The sequence below is a fragment of the Capra hircus genome, chromosome 14 (genome assembly GCF_001704415.2).
Source record: "Capra hircus breed San Clemente chromosome 14, ASM170441v1, whole genome shotgun sequence".
NCBI lineage: Eukaryota > Metazoa > Chordata > Mammalia > Artiodactyla > Bovidae > Capra > Capra hircus.
This window is the reverse complement of record NC_030821.1, coordinates 74059890-74075926: the sequence shown is the minus strand read 5'-3', so window position 1 is coordinate 74075926 and position 16037 is coordinate 74059890. Positions and strand designations below refer to the sequence as shown.

Below are 16037 nucleotides of genomic sequence, written 5' to 3'. Positions count from 1 at the left end.
TATTTGAATCTGAAGTTTGATTTCCAGTCCAGTACTTTATCCACCAAACCCAAACCTCTCCTTTGGCTTGGAATTTGTAGAAAAATACAACCCAGACTACTACCAACTCTCATCTTAGCCTTTATTAAGAAGCAACCCCTTCTCCAGGCAGTGGCAATATGGCTGTGCACCTTAGTTAACATGGATGGGTATCTGGGCCTGGATCCAGCCAGATCTGGGCTCAAGAATCAGTATCTGATTGTTGTTGTTCAGTTACTTAGTCATGTCCAACTCTTTGTGACCCTGCATGGACTGCAGCAAGCCAGGCTCCTGTCCTTCACCACCTCCCGGAGCTTGCTCAAACTCATGTCCATCAGGTTAGTGATGCCATCCAACCATCTCATTCTCTATCATCCCCTTCTCCTCCTGCCTTCAACCGTTTCCAGCATCAGGGTCTTTTCTAATGAGTTGGCTCTTCGAATAAGGTGGCCAAAGTATTGGAGCTTCAGCTTCAGCATCGGTCCTTCCAATGAATATTCAGGGTTGATTTCCTTTAGGATGGACTGGTTGGATCTCCTTGCAGTCCAAGGGACTCTCAAGAGTCTTCTTCAACACCACAGTTCAAAAGCATCAATTCTTCTCCACTCAGCCTTCTTTATGGTCCAACTTTGACATCCGCACATGACTACTGGAAAAACTATAGCTTTGACTAGATGGACCTTTGTTGGGAAAGTAATATCTCTGCTTTATAATATGCTGTCTAGGTTTGTCTTAACTTTTCTTCCTAGGAGCAGGCGTCTTTTAATTTCATGGCTGCAGTCACCACCTGCAGTGATTTTGGAGCCCAAGAAAATAAAGTCTGTCAGTGTTTCCACTGTTTCCCCATCTATTTGCCATAAAGTGATGGGACCGGATGACATATCTTAGTTTTCTGAATATTGAGTTTTAAGCCAGCTTTTTCACTCTTGCCTTTCACCTTCATCAAGAGGCTCTTTAGTTCCTCTTCACTTTCTGCCATAAGGGTGGTGTCATCTGCATATCCAAGGTTATTGATGTTTCTCCTGTACTCTGATAGGCTGGAGCAAGTCTCTGACTCTGGTTTCTCATCTGGCAACTGGTGCTACAAGGCTCCAGGTGGCTGAGTTGTTCTGAGAACTAAGTACAATGACGTGTGTGAATATCATGCCGTCCCGAAGTCCTTGGTCCTCAGCAGGTGTGCCCTCTGGTCCCCCGTCCTCATCTGCTCCCTGCTCTTCCCTCCCTCATCACCTCTGCACCAGGGAGCCGTGAGCACCCCTCCCACTTTGCTCTGCTGCAGAACCTCTCCCATGATTCCTCCCGTGAGTGGCCGCTCTGACCTCGGCTTGGGCAGTACTGCAAACCCAGGAAACCACGCTGAGCTATTTCCACCCCAGGGGCTGTGACAGCTCCCTTTTTTGTTCCTGCCCTTTAATTGCAGGGTTTTACAGTGGTTTCTCTGTTGCCTGCAAGTCCCAGGATTCGCCCTGTTTCTCTTTGACAAGTAATTGTATCTCAGGAACCCGCAGCAATTAGGCCCCCAGCCCCTGGGTGGAAGCCCTCTTTGTGTGGAGACAGATGTCTGGATGGAAAGGAAGACGTTAGCTTGTTGAAGCGAACTCTGTGATTAGACCAAGCCTTTCATAAAGCCTCTGCATGGATTTGCTGGCTCCGGATGCCTGGTGAGCCTTGAAGTCATCATCCACTCTTTCCAGCTTCCTTCCCCTTGATCTTGGACAATCTGCGGAAGCCCAGACCCTGGGTGCTTGCTAGGCAATGAGTGATGAAGAGGGAACAGGAGGGTGAGGGTCTCTGGTGCCCAGGGCTGGGAAGTTGTTGTGTCTGCAAAGGTGGTAGAATCTTCAGCTTAGGGACTTGTCAGAAAGCACGTTGCTCACAGCTCGGACCTGCCTTCCAAGCAAGGTAAGGCTACCTTTGGAAGGACTAAAGGAAGCTGGGGGATCAACTTGCCTGCGGAACGGTGATGTCAGCTGGAGGCAGCAGTGCTGTCTGGTGGTTAAAGCGCTGTCCTGGGCACACTGCTGGGTTGTGTCCTGCTTCTACCACTTTCCGGCCAGGCGTTCCATCCTTGCAGGGCCCCCTTTGAGGTAGGTGCTAGTTTTAGCATCACCACCCCTTCTTTACACAGAGAGGGAAAAAGGCACAGAGAGGTTGAGAGACTTTCCCGGGGGTGCCCAGCAAAGATTTGGCAGCACCAGATTCAGACTTGGGGAAGTTGGCCCAGGAGTTAATTTGCTTAACCGCTAGGCTTCCCTGCCTCTCAGCATGGAGGGAGCAACAGCCGTGGACCTGCTTGGTTGTCACCATGTGCCGGGTGCAAAGGCACACCCGGGGCACACGAAGGACAGCGCAAACCCCCAGGAAGCGCTACACCACACCCTCCCCAAAAAGCTGGGCGGCTCTCTTCAGTTCTGGTCCAAAGGCTGGAGGCCCCTAGAGGGGGTATGACTGAGCAGGGTGGGGGTGGGGCCCCGGCCCATCTGTTTGGAGTTAGACGGGAACGGAGCACAGTTGGCCAGAAGGCAGCCACACTGAGCCAAGAAACAGTTTGGAAACACTCTGCTCATGTCTCAGAGTTGACTCTCCTCTTGTGATTCTGTCCCGGTCTCTTTACTGCTGCGCTCCCAGACAAGAATGCTGGAGTGAGTGGCCATTTCCTTCTCCAAGGGATCTTCCCACACCCAGGGACTGAACCTGTGTCTCCTGCATTGCAGGCGGATTCTTTACCCGATGAGCCAACAGGACTGGGGACAGATCCAGGCATGCTCTTTCCTTGGCCTGGGGTGGGGGTCTTAGAAGGGCAGGAGGCAGTGTACTGGCGAACACCATGAGGCTAGAGAGTGACCTTACTCCAGGGAGGATGAAAGTGACAACAAGAGCAACAGCATTGATCATGTGCTTACAATGTACCAGCAGCTTAGCAGTTAAGCCCTAGGGTCAGCATCAGATTTGCCTCCAGCTTACAGATGGAACCTGGTCTCCCCGGGGTTAACTAGCACAACCTCCACAGCTGCTGAGTGACTCTGCTGGGAGTGGAACCCAGGCTTCTGGATGCCAGCGCTGGGCTCCTGGGCCAGCTATGGCGTGGGGTGAAGTCCTTCAGGGGTCAGAGCAGAAGCCTGAATCCCAGGTCTTGTCTCTTACCAGCTGTGTGGCCTCAGGCAAGTAGATAGACCTCTCCGAGCCTCGGAACTTCTGCTGGGGCATACGATACATGACACTGTAATGTGTCCCCACAAGGACAGTGCAAGGAGCCTCACCTGTGTGGAGCCCTGATGAAGCTTTGAAAGATGAGGAAGGACTTTTCTGTGCTCCTGGGTGAAAGTGACACTGTCCCGGGCTTTCAGTTGGGATTGGAGAGAGGTTCTGGGGGCTGGGTGGGCTCTAGGGAGCCTCAGAATCCAGGGATGGTGTGTCCAAGTCCTCCTTCCTGGAAGCCAGGTCCACCCTGGCTGGGCCTGCATTCTCGTAGACCTTTGCTGACATCGCATATTGCATCCTATCTTTCCTTCTCTTCTTTGGGTCTAAGCTTCTGGAAATGAAATCCCAAATCCTGGGAGATTTTCTCAGTAAATACAGCCTCGGGAGATCGCTAGGTCAGGGTCCCGGGGCCAAGCATTGGGTGGCTGGAGAAAGTTTTGAAGGTACCAGCAGTTTTTAGGGTTGGGGAGCATTGGTAGTTCTCATTCATGATCATAAAAGTAGCCATGATCAGTGAAGAGAATCCTGAAAAGAGAAGAAAATGTGGGGGGAAAAAAAAATCCCACAGAACCACCCCTCCAGGAAAGTACCTATTTTAGCATTTCAGAGAATTCTCTTTCACTGTATACGTTTCGGTTCCTCTAGTGTTAAAACTGTCATCTGATTCTAATACTGCTTCCATTGTCTTTTAACAATTTAAGAGTATAGCAAATGTTTACTCTTGCTTTAAATTCTTCATGAGCATTATTAAAGATGCAGAATTTTGCACAGTATAACAGATATTTGCACAGACTATGGTGCACTTAGTAATTTCCTTAAGGTGGAGCATGTTGGAGCTCTGTGGCATTTTACTGTTAAAAATAACATGATGATAGATAAAGAAGATGTGATATATATATATACATATTATATGTGGTGTATACACACACACAGTGGAATATTACTCAGCCATAAAAAATGAAATATTGCCACCTAAAGTGGGTGGACTTAGAGGGTATTATGCTAAGGGAAATAAGTCAGACAGAAAGATAAATACTGTATGATTTCACTTAGGTGGAATCTAAAAACATTAAATAAATGAATATAATGAAACAGAAGCAGAGATATTAAAACAGAGAACAAACTAGCAGTTGCCAAGGAGAAAGAGGGAAGGGAGAAAAGAAATAGGTGAAGGAGATTAAGAGGTTCACACTTCCAGTTGCAAAGTAAATGTCACAGGTATGAAATATTCAGTGTGGGGAATATAGGCACTAACTATATAATATCTTTGTATTGTGACATATTAAAACTAGACTTATCATGGTGATCGTTTTGAAATATAAAGAAAAATGTCTCCATGTTATGCATCAGAAACTAACATGGCACTGTAGGTCAATTACACTTCAAAAATTAAAAAAAAAAAAAAAAAAGGCACTTCAAACAAGAGATCAGATTTGTGGTTACCAGAGATGGGAAGGTAAGGGAGAGAGACTTGAATGAAAGAAAAAGGTAAAAACTTCCAGTTATAAGATAAATTAGTCCTAGGGATGTAATGTGCAACATGATAAATATAACTAACACTCATTGTGTTCCTGGTCAGTCGTGTCTGACTCTGCAACCCTACAGGCTGCAGCCCGCCAGGCTCCTCTGTCCATGGGAGTTCAGGGAAGCATCCTGGAGCAGGTTGCCAGTTCCTCCTCCAGGGCATCTTCCCTACCCAGGGATCAAACCCTCATCTGAAGCTCCTGCATTGCAGGCAGATTCTTCACCGCTGAGCCAGTGGGGAAGCCTTAATTAACACTGCTGTGTATTATATGTAAGCATGCTAAGTCACTTCAGTTGTATCCGACTCTTTGTGACCCTTATAGACTGTAACCCCACAGGCTTCTCTGTCCATGGGATTTTCTCAGACAAAATATTGGAGTGGGTTGCCATGCCCTCCTCCAGGGAATCTTCCCGACCCAGGTATCGAACCCGCCTCTCATTATGTCTCCTGCCTTGGCAGGCGGGTTCTTTACCACTAGCACCACCTGGGAAGCCCATGTATTATCTACTGATATAAAAAATGTTAAGAGGCTCAATCCTAAACGTTCTCATCACGAAGTTTTATTCTGTTATCTTTTAATTTTGTATCTATATGAGAAGATGGATGTTCATTAAACTTATTTCCTGATGTATGTAAGTCAAACCATGATGTCGTACACATTAAACTTATACAGTGCTTTTTGTCAGTTACATCTCAATGAGACTGAAAGAAAAAAAAATAACATGATGGTAAGCCTCTCCGGGTACAAAACTCTGTCCACACGTCGAGTCGTTTCTGAGAGAAGATTCCTGGCCGGTGACCCCAGGGGCAGAAGCTGAGCGCTTGTTGAGGCTTTGGATGCTGCACATGTAGGTCCTCTTGTTGGAGACTGGTGAGCAGAGCTGGCAGGAACCGTGCCTCTGCTGCGCGGGGCTCGAGCTGCTGCTGAAAGAATCTGAAACCACCTGTACCCGACTCAAAGGAAAGGCACCAGCTGGACGAGACTCAGCTTCTCTTTCTGATGAATGCGAAGCAGCTCTAGGCGTCCTGATGAGCTCAGTTAAGTTTCACTTGAAGCGAGAAAGACTAGAACCCCCCGGAAGGCAGATGAGGCAGAACACTGAAGCTTTTGTGCTGCTGGCATAGGGGGCTGCCTCCAGCAAGATGGGATTCACTGTCGAATATCGCTTCCTTGGTGACTCAGATGGTAAAGAATCTGCCTGCAGTGTGCAGAAGACCCGGGTTCAATCCTTGGGTTGGGAAGATCCCCTGGAGAAGGGAATGGCAACCCAATCCCATATTCTTGCCTAGAGAATTCCATGGACAGAGGATCCTGGCGGGCTACCATCGATGAAGTTGCAGAGTCAGATACCCTGAGCAACTAACACTTTCATTCACAAAGCAGTGCAGCTGTGTGGGCACACACCCACTCCCTGCCTTCTCCGCCCATCCTCCGTTCGTAATTCTCTATGGATGGTCTCTGGACATCTGACCTGTTACTCATTTATTTCTCTGATGATTCTCTCTTTCACCTGGAACTTAAGCTCTCTTCACCCATTTTACTCCTTGCTATAAGGCTTTCCAGGTGACTCAGTGGTAAAGAATCTGCCTGCCAATGCAGGATGTGGGTTCAAAGTGGGTTCAATCCCTGGATTGAGGTTCCCTGGAGAAGGAAATGGCTACCCACTCTAGTATTTTTGCCTGGGAAATCTCATGGACAGAGTAGCTTGGCTGCCTACAGTCAATGGGATAGACTTTGAAAATTCTTTGTCCGATTTGCAAAGAATTGAACTTGACTGAGCAACTGAACACCCACATTGCCCTACCACCTGATCCATTACCTGCATACAACAAGTGTTCAGTAAATATGTATTGAATGAACAGGGGAAATTGGAAATTTCAGATCAAAGGTCCCTAAAACATGATTATTTATAGTAACAAGACTTGATCACATTGATTTATTGAGTTAAACGTGCCTAGCATGTAATCCTGGGCCCTTCTTGGGTTACCCTACGAGGTGGCTCTGTTTTCATCCCATGTATTTTCTGCCTCCTGCCCCCTTTGCATTACAACAGAAACACTTCTGCATGTTTTAAAAAATTCTTTGTGAATCAGAATTTTTCTTCCATGCATGAGAGCATTCCAGATAGACTCCCGAACACTTTGCATAGCTGGAAGCGGAACTGCTGGGGCATAGAGGATGCCTATGTGTAACTTTTGGCACAGCACTGCCAGGTCGTGTCTGAGGGCCCCTGCCGAGTCCGCCTTCCCATCCACCCACCAACACTTGGCATCACAGTGCCTGCTAATTTTTTGCCAGGCTAATAGGTGTCAAGTGATGTCTCATTCTGCTTTTACTGGCATTTCCCTGATTGCTACCAAGGCCCCAGACCCCTGGGCCTGTCTTGCCCTCAGCCTGGCTCCTCTCCCACTCTGGGCTCACTCTCTCCTCTGTGTGTGTTTCTGGACTCAGGACAGACATCTGTCCCTTTGGCAGGCTCTGGGTCCAGCCTCCCCTCTCTGCTCCCCAGCCACCCTTCCAGAATTGCAGGCTAAGGTTGTGTTTACAGACCCAGTTCTGGAGTCTCATATTGCTGGGTTCAAAGCCTGCTCCAACACCTATAAATTGTGCAACCTTGACCAAGGGCCTTAACCTCTCTGAGCTTCAGAGTCCTCACTTGCAAACAGGGAAGAGTTTTCTTGAGAATTTGCTGAGATGATTTATGCAGAGCGTTTGGCGTATAGTATGGGCTGAGTTTGTGGTGGCTGTTGAGAATCAGAGCCCACGCCATCCTGTGTCCTGAAGAAGGAAATGGCAACCCATTCCGGTATTCTCCCCTGGAGAATCCCCATGGACAGAGGGGCCTGGCGGGCTACAGCGCATGGGGTCCCAAAGAGTCGGACACCACTGAGCACATCCTGCCTCCTCACTGTCTGTTTGCCAGACTGGCCTCCCCAGCCTGGGAGGACTTGCGGGCAGGGCCGCCTTTGCTGCCTTTTTTATATTTTCAGCTCCTGATGGGCAAATCATCAGGATTTGATGGAAGGTATTGTGTCAGCCGCTCTGGAGGAGATTGAAGCATCAGATGGTGGGTTGGTCTAGAAGCTTTTATAAAGTCCCTTCTAACCCTGAAATTCTGTGATCAGGAAATTACCCAGGAAACACTTCTCCTTGTGGGGTCCTTCCTAAGGTTTCTCAGCGGGGCTTTATTACACTTCAGGTAATTATAGGAGGCTGCAGTGGCAGCAGGGAGCTCCCTCTGGCCTGATGGCTGGTTGGCGTGTTCTGGAGGCGATCATCTTTCCACTGACCAGGGGATCGGAATCCTGGCAGAGGCAGGGCCTCCCTCTTCCGTAGCACAGGTCACAGCCTCAAGCTGGTGGCCCTCCACTGTCTACCCCAGGGGATGGCAGGGGAGCACCAGTGAGGATAAAAAATATCAGGAAAGTCATCAAAAGCAGGAGCAAAGGGGACCTGCAGGACCTTTCATCCAGGAGTCCTAGTCCCCTCTGTTCACGGTGACCTTGTGGGTGGTACAAAGACAATAGGGATGAGTAAGCCCTGCGGCAAACTGGGAAACCAAGTTCTGACCAAAGGTCGTGGCTGCTGCTCACTGCAGGGGATTGTTGCTCTCGGGAATGGGAGCTCAGACTTCCATAATTTTCTCCTTTGTTGAAAGAAGCTAGAGAGCCAGATTTTTATGATAAACTTTCTGGTTTTTTTAAGTTATAGCTAATTCAGAGTTTTGTCAATGGCTGTACGCCACAGGGGCCTTCCCTGGTGGCTCGGCGATAAAGAATCTGCCTACGGAGCAAAGACACTGGAGACTTGGGTTCAGTCCCTGGATTGGGAAGATCCTCTGTGGGAAGAACTGGGAACCCACTCCAGTATTCTTGCCTAGAAAATCCCATGGACAGAGCCTGACGGGCTGCAGTCCATGGTGTCACAAAAAAGCTGGACACAACTGAGCGACTGAGCGTGTTTACACACATGTATAGCACAGACAAAATACCTTTGTGAGGCAGAAGTTTCCACATCCTCTGATTTAGCACATTTGACAGATTGGGAAACAGGCTCAGAACCAAAGTTCCTGCGTAGATAAATCATGGTCCGACATCCCAGTGGGCTGTCCCAGTGCCTAAGTGGTAAAGAATCTGCCTGCAATACAGGAGACCTGGGTTCAGTCCCTGGGTCAGGAAGATCATCCGGAGAAGGGAATGGCAACCCACTCCAGTGTTCTTCCCTGGAGAATCCCATGGACAGAGGAGCCTGGCGGGCTCACAAAGAGTCAGACATGCTGAGCGACATGACTGAGCCCATCCCAACGGGCTCCTAACTTCACCTTGTTCCGAGGCAGAACCTGAAGCCCAGAGAAGGAAAGGCACCAGCTCTAAGTCACACAGCTGGTAATGGCAGAGTCTGGGGGTAAGACCAGGGCTTCTAGGCCTCCTCCCTGGGACTGTTCAGCTACTGGGCTGTCGTAAACGACCCTGGAATGGTTTCTATAAAAGCTTGAAAAAGAATGCAGCAGACAGCAAATTCTGACCCATCACCAATCAGCAGGAAACGGCTGGTGTGCAGTGGGCAGGGTGGCCAGGGCACTTCTGCCCCCAGGGGAGCTTTTTGTGTACTTGCTGAACTAATGCTTTTAGCTCTGAGGGTGCAGAGACCAGCTCTGGCCTCGTTCTGAAGGGTCCCTCCAGCCGAATGCCTGGGTAGTCTGATTGCCCTTGAACTGGTGTCTTTAGAGTCTGCCTGTGAAATCTCAGGCGGTCTAGGGGAATGTTTCCTCTCCTTTGTGGTCAGCCACATGGCTTTGAGAAGTGAACCTGAGCTTGGAGTTGATCACGAGCAGTTCCAGTTCCCTATGTCGCGGCTGTGACCCTGGGCTGCCCGTGTTCATCATTGTTGCTCTGCTGCTGTCGTGGAGTTATTGTCAATATAATCAAGTGGATGGGTGTAAACTGACAAAGAAACAGCTGGAGAAATGTAAACTCTTTGCCCTTCTATTTCTTCTCAACAAAAGGTGACATCTGAGCTGGGGAAGGAAGGATGAGTAAGAGTCAGCCCAGTCAGCAAGTTCAAAGGCCCTGAGGCAGGTTGAACATGGTGGGTTCAAGTGCAGTTGTGGAGTTAGCCAGAAGAGAACAGAGAGGGCAGGGGAGCATGTGTGAGGGCGGGGCAGACGGAGGTGGCTGGGGGCTCTAGGAGTGTGGTTCCTGGAGGCGGGGCCAGCTGCCTGGCCTTTCATGGGAGGTGCTCTCCCCTGAGAAAACAGCAAGGATCTCACCCCCGAGATAGGCCCTTCTTGCAAGGCCAAGACTGTGGGTGGGGCAACAAGAGGTTCAGGAAATGAAGACAGTGGGGTTGGGGGAGGAGGCTGGATCACCCCAGAAGACATCAAGGAAGGGAGGGTGAGTGATCCAGATGGTGAGGTGTGAGGAAGGTGGGCTGGACAGAGAGGGACTTGGATTTTGCCGACAGGATGGGTGGAGGCCAGTGTGGACGCTAGCAGTGTGGCCTCCCTTTTATTGAAACTGGCTGAGCCACAAGATGCCAGAGACAGCCCTGAGCCCTGGACTAGGAAGGCAGGGTCTCAGAGGGCAGACCCAAGTGATGTCTGGACCTGGAATGCAGGCTCTTGCACCCCCCACAACCTCATTCCTTCCAGCCTCGCACATGTGCTCAGAGGTCAGGGCCCCAGGAGGGCAACACACTGCCCAGGGAACACAGACGTCTGACAAGTCTCCAGGGACCATTTGTGCTCATGTTGTAGGCAGGCGGCTTGGGTATTTACCACCCCATAGAGGGCACTCGGAGGAGGGGAGGGAGCCACCTGAAGGAGCCTGGGCATCTGTTAGAAGGGAGAAAGGGGACAAGCCGGGGCTCACTCCTCCTGGTCTCACCCACTGACTCCCCTCCCTCAACAAGGAGGGCACGGCCACTCTGAGCACCACAGTCCTGGGAGATGCTGAGCCAGTGCGAAGACTCTGGTCCACTCTGGGAGAGTCTGCAAGTCCCAAATCGCAGTTGGAGGTTTCCCTGGGTGTGTGCTTTGCGGGGCGGGAGGAACTAGAGGTCAGGGGTAGGTCAGATGTTGTCATCCTCGAGATTCTGATAGGTTTGAAATGATGTCACTTTGCTGTTTGAATCATTCTAATTAGTGAAAAGTGAAAGTGTTAGTTTCAAAGATCTCCTTATACCCTGTGCTGTGCCTAAGATACAAATTTCCTGTTAAAGAATTTTAATTGTTCGTGTGAAAACCCAAACTGGTTTGGCAAAGGGTCCATTTGGTTCTCTGAATTTGAACAGGCTGAATGGTTTTGTTCTCTCCTCCCAGCTCACTTCTGACCCACTTCCTGTTTGGTTAGCCTCGGGACACATGGCAGAAATGAGGCTTGGGACCTGGACTGTCCCTGAGTTGATTCATAGCTGGCCTGTGACCTGGGAAAAGCCCTTCACCTTCTGCAGCTCAATGGGCTTTCCTAAGTATGGAAACGATGATAGAGCACCATCAAGGTCTGTAGAAAGAGGAGGGGAGAGAACTTAGGACCGTTTGTCACTGTTGACGTCAGCTCCAGAGCCTGGCAATCTGGCTTCTGATATTGACTCTGCCATGACTCGCTGTGTGACCTTGGACAGGTGACTTCACCTCTCTGTGCTTGCCCAAATATGGGGTGATGAAAAGGTACCTGATACTAGACTGTTCGGAAGATTGAATAGCTTTATCCACATAAAGTGTTTTACACAGTAAAATATCCACTAAAACGTTCTATTGTAAAAATTGCTGCACACATAGTAGGTGCTCGTTGAAGACAGTCACTCTTCTGTGTTATTAGATGCTCCGGAACAATTCCATTCTGTTAATCTTTGCCACTCTCACAAGGACTGCAGATTTCCTGCATATCTACCTTCCCATACACCATTAATGAAAGTGCCAAGCCCAGATAACCTTGCTTTTCTGTCCCTTAGCAAGCTTTGCCTTGATGAGAATTTTCAAATTGTGTTTGTCGATCTTTTAAAACCCGAGATGAGTATTTACTGCCCAAATGTGCAAGTATATCAAAAAGATTTAATTCAGGGTGCTGGATATTAAGGCTGCAGATTTAAAGAGGGAAATGACAAGGATTTCCTTTCTTTGCCCTTTGTGTGCTTGTGGCAACAAACACTTTGGTTTATCACTTGAAATCCTGTTTGAAAAGGTCAGAGGTTATTTGTGTGAAGTACGTGAGGACTCAGAAAGGAAGAATAGGAGGTGGGCGCCCTCAGATTTCTACTCCAGCCTCTGTCCATAACCCATGATGGATTTTGCCCCGTATCCCCGTGCTGCTCCCAGCTGGGGTAGGCGCCCCGGGCAGAGGAGGACCGCCGAGTCCAGGCTCGTGATACTGTCAGTGATGAAGGCCAGTCGCCTGTCCCCAGCTTTCCTGCAGCCTTCGGTCCACTCTCTCGTGGTTCCTGCTGTCCCCATTTTCCAGAGGAGGGGACTGAGGCTCCAGACGCTTTCAGCTCTGGCTTCGGGTTGCCTGGCCAGCGAGCAGCAGGACCTGCCCCTTCTTTTGAGTGGCCACGAGCACCCCACCCAAAGCCTGCACTCCGCCCTGACTCCTCCCCAGCAGGAGCTCCCCACGCTTCCTGTGCCCCATCCATCTGATGTGGGATGACACGAAGGGGGCCAGATTTATGGGCCTTGTGGAAATGCTTATCAGCCTCATGTCTGCCAGGTGCCTTCACATGAAAGCCCAAGAAACTCTTTGGAAAGTGGAGCTGATGTTCCAAGGGCCCCTAATTGGTTGACTCACAAGCCTTAATCACTGGCTTTGAAATATTCGATGTGAAAGATGGACTTGGCCTGGGAAACCCCTGTGGGACAGGCATGCACTGGTTTTCCAAGGACAGAGCTCAACTAGAGAAGGTGACTAGGTTGGGGTCATGAAGAGTTGCTCGTCTTTGCTAATTTGCTGGGTGACAAGCCTCTGCTCCCCCCGCCCCGGGGGAGGGGAGTCGCATGATCAGGCCCTACTTCCTCGTCCTGTAAAATCACCCCTTGGCTCAAAGTGCTAGGCTTCGGGCAGAGTACACCCGGCTCGTTCCTGCCTTACAACCTTGCACAGACTCTCCCCTCCACCTGCTCTCTGCTCTCCTCACCCCTGCCTTTTCACGGCCGGCTCATTCAGGAGCTCAGCTTGGAGTTCACCCCAGGGCCCACTTCCCTGTCCCCCACTGTCATGCCATCCCCCTGACTTGGCTGCCCAAGTGTTTCCTGTGCTCCACTCTGTGTGATGACCGAGCTGCCAGAGGAGAAAGCTGTTTCCTCGTTCACCGTGGGGTCACTAGCACCATTCTATTGCTCTCTATAAAGCCAGGAGTTTGGACCAGACAGTGGCCCTGGGAGCCTCCCCGCTCTGCAAAAAAAGTTCTCGGAACTTCAGAGCACTTCACGTTGAGGCTTTCTCTTCCTGACGTCTGACCTGCCTTACCCAGGGAGGCCCAGGTCTCTCCCAGCAGAGCCTGAGGCCGGGATTTGGGGCATGTGGGTTACTGAGGAGGCAGTGAGGGGAGACGGACAGGGCAGGGGGAAGACAGAGGCTGGGCAGGGAGGTGTCTCAGGATGAAATCAAGCTTCAGCCTGACCCCAGGGGCACAGGGCCCCCACCAAGGGCTAGTTCCACGTGGAGGCAAAGGGGGGTCACCGTTGAGCAGCTCTGATTCCCTCTGTCGTAGACTGGGGGCCAGGCATGGTCTCCTCCCTGGCTGGGCAGCTCCTGTCTGGCCAGGACAGTCCTTTGGAGGAAGAGGCAGCTGCCAGCAGCCAATAGACACAGCAGCCACCCAGGAAAGGCTCTCTGGGCTGGGTGCCAAGAGGAGCCACTCTCCAGGGACCCAGCCCTGTCCCCCTGCCTGACCCTCACTGAGGAAATTCAAACCCGAGACCTGCCCCACCGGGTGAAGTGACTCCGAGGATCACTGGGAGTCGTTTGCTACCTGTGGAACGGCCAGCAGCTTCTAGTTACCAATGCTTGCCCCTGCAGGCACTCAGGTTTCCTGCCTGTCCTCCAGGACAGCCCCAGGGAGGAAAGAGGTACTGGTTTCTCCTTTCTTAACGTCCCTACTACATGCCAGGAATGGTTCTGGAAGCTTTAAGGGTACGATCTCAAAATCTACCTCTCCTACCAACCCCGAGAGGTGGGGCTTACAGCGTAGGTATCAACCCTGTAAATCAACTATGTGCGTGTACTAAGTCGCTTCAATCATGTCCAGGTCTTTGCAGCCCCATGGACTGTAACGCACCAGGCTCCTCTAGTCCATGGGATTCTCCAGGCAAGAATACTGGAGTGGGTTGCTGTTTCTTTCTCCAGGGGGTCTTCCTGACCCAGGGTTCGAAACCGCATCTCTTATGCTTCCTGCGTTGGCAGGAGGATTCTTTACCACTGGGGCTTCAATGAAAAAACGTCCTCCTTTCATATGGTTTCCATGAAGAGGTAGGCTGGCCCCACCCTAGGCGGTGACTCCCTCACGCCGGCCGGGGCGACTGCCGTGCAGACACTAACGTGCACAGGTCATCCATTATTAATGGGCAGAGGTCAGCGAGCTCAGGCCAGGGGGAGAGAAAGTGGCCTCGGGGGTTTGAGTTTTCACCCCCACCCCCAGGAGGGACAGCACTTTGCACACCTCACAGGTGACGGGAGCTGGTGGAGCATGAGGCTGGAGCTGCTACAAGCCCGCAGGCTTTTGTGTAATAATAATAACACCATAGGGTGTTGTCGTTGTTATTTAGGGAGGGCCCTCCCTGCTCCCCCATGTTTAGGAAAAGCAGCTAAATAGCAATGATGCCTCCTGATTTCTCAGATTCAAGCTCTCTCTCTCTTCCCAAAACACCCAGCAGTCTGCTGCCACTTAGAATGTTCCGGAATCAGACCCCGTCCCCCACCTCCATGCGTGATCTGGGACTTGCCACCAGTTCACCCACAAGTGCCACCTGCCCGTGTCTGTCCTCTGGGTAGAGAAGGGCTTCGACCCCACAGGCTTTGCCTGACGATCCGCGGTCTCCTCCTCTGTCCCACAGGAAGCTGTAGGTTAACCCACGTGTGAAGTGTCTTAAACTCAGTGCAGGGCGCACAGTGGTCGCTGGGTCCGAGCCCGCCCTCCTGTCTTCGCTCTAGAGCAGGAAGCTGGCTTAGCGATCAGGCAGCACGGAGCTTTGATGTTCGGTGTGGAACAGGAAGCCTGCACCCTCGGGTGCCCCGACTCCCCCCACCCCCGGGACTCTGAAGGTGACTGCTGTCCCCTCTGCCCTCCACGCCTCTATCGCTTCTCAGCGCTCAGCGTTCACTCTGTGTCTGAGCTGAGCATGAGGCAGGCTCTCTCCTTAGATCTTCACGCCCTCTCTGTAAGACTGAGTTTCGTTTTTTTTTTCTCTCTCTCTTTTGGCCATTTTTCAGATGAAGAAACAGAGGCTCAGAGAGGTTAAGGGACTTCCCCGAGATCACACAGCCGGTAAGTGGCAGAGTGGGACTTTGAACCCAGCTCTCTGACGCCAGAAGCTGTGCTCTTAATTGCCTTGTTTTCTGTGCCTTACGCTGTTGGATCGTCCTCTTCCACCTGAGTGTGGGAGATCTGTGCCTTGGTGACTCATTTCTTCCTGTGCTTCCTGCAGCATCCAGAACAGAGTAGGCTCTCCATGCCTACAGGGCGTTTAGAAGGCAAGCCTGTCTGATCCTACTTGGTTGTACAGTGTTCAGGTAGTGGGGTGTGTGTCTAATCACTGAACTGTCCTGGTTAACTACTTCCACTTTTTGGCACGTTCAAATACATCAGTATCTCCAGTATTCTTGCCTGGAGAATCCCATGGACAGAGGAGCCTAGGGAGCTACAGTTTCCATGGGGTCACAAAGGGTCAGACAGGACTGAGTGTCTAAGACCCACAAGTTCATCAACGTTTCCAACAGATACAAATAAGAAATGCGTTATACCCCCTTATTGTAAAGATCAGATACCCTATGTGCAGACTGTATCCATAGACTGTTTTGAAGATGAGTGGATCCTTCTTGGTGTGATTCCAAAAGTAGGATCATCCCCCATGGTGGGACGGAGGGCAGGGCGGTGAGTGCAGACTGGAGCCCCCTGTTCCTCCCCCTGCATCTGAATGGGCTCCCACAGGGTACTGATGCTGTCCCCCAGCCTTCCCCCTGCAGCCTCACCTTGGCTCTGACTACAGCCACTTTGCGTCGGTCCTCCTGCTTCTCACGTCTCTTCTCTTCAATCTCCTCTTTCTCATCCATCTCCTCTTTCTCATCTTTGAAACCAGTCTCT

At 50.8% G+C, this 16037-nt stretch overlaps 1 protein-coding gene across 5 annotated transcripts in view; it reads left to right on the top strand.

The window, feature by feature from the left end:
* The window catches only part of ST3GAL1 (ST3 beta-galactoside alpha-2,3-sialyltransferase 1), a 91021-nt gene that overhangs the window by 33228 nt on the left and 41756 nt on the right, over positions 1–16037 (top strand). For 3 of the 5 annotated variants that reach the window (XM_018058596.1, XM_018058594.1, XM_018058592.1), the window contains one exon: positions 15167–15221. The exons of the other annotated variants lie outside the window; for them this stretch is intronic. The gene's annotated coding sequence lies outside the window, so the exon portion shown is untranslated. The remainder of the gene's footprint in view (positions 1–15166; positions 15222–16037) is intronic. 5 annotated transcript variants of the gene reach the window in all.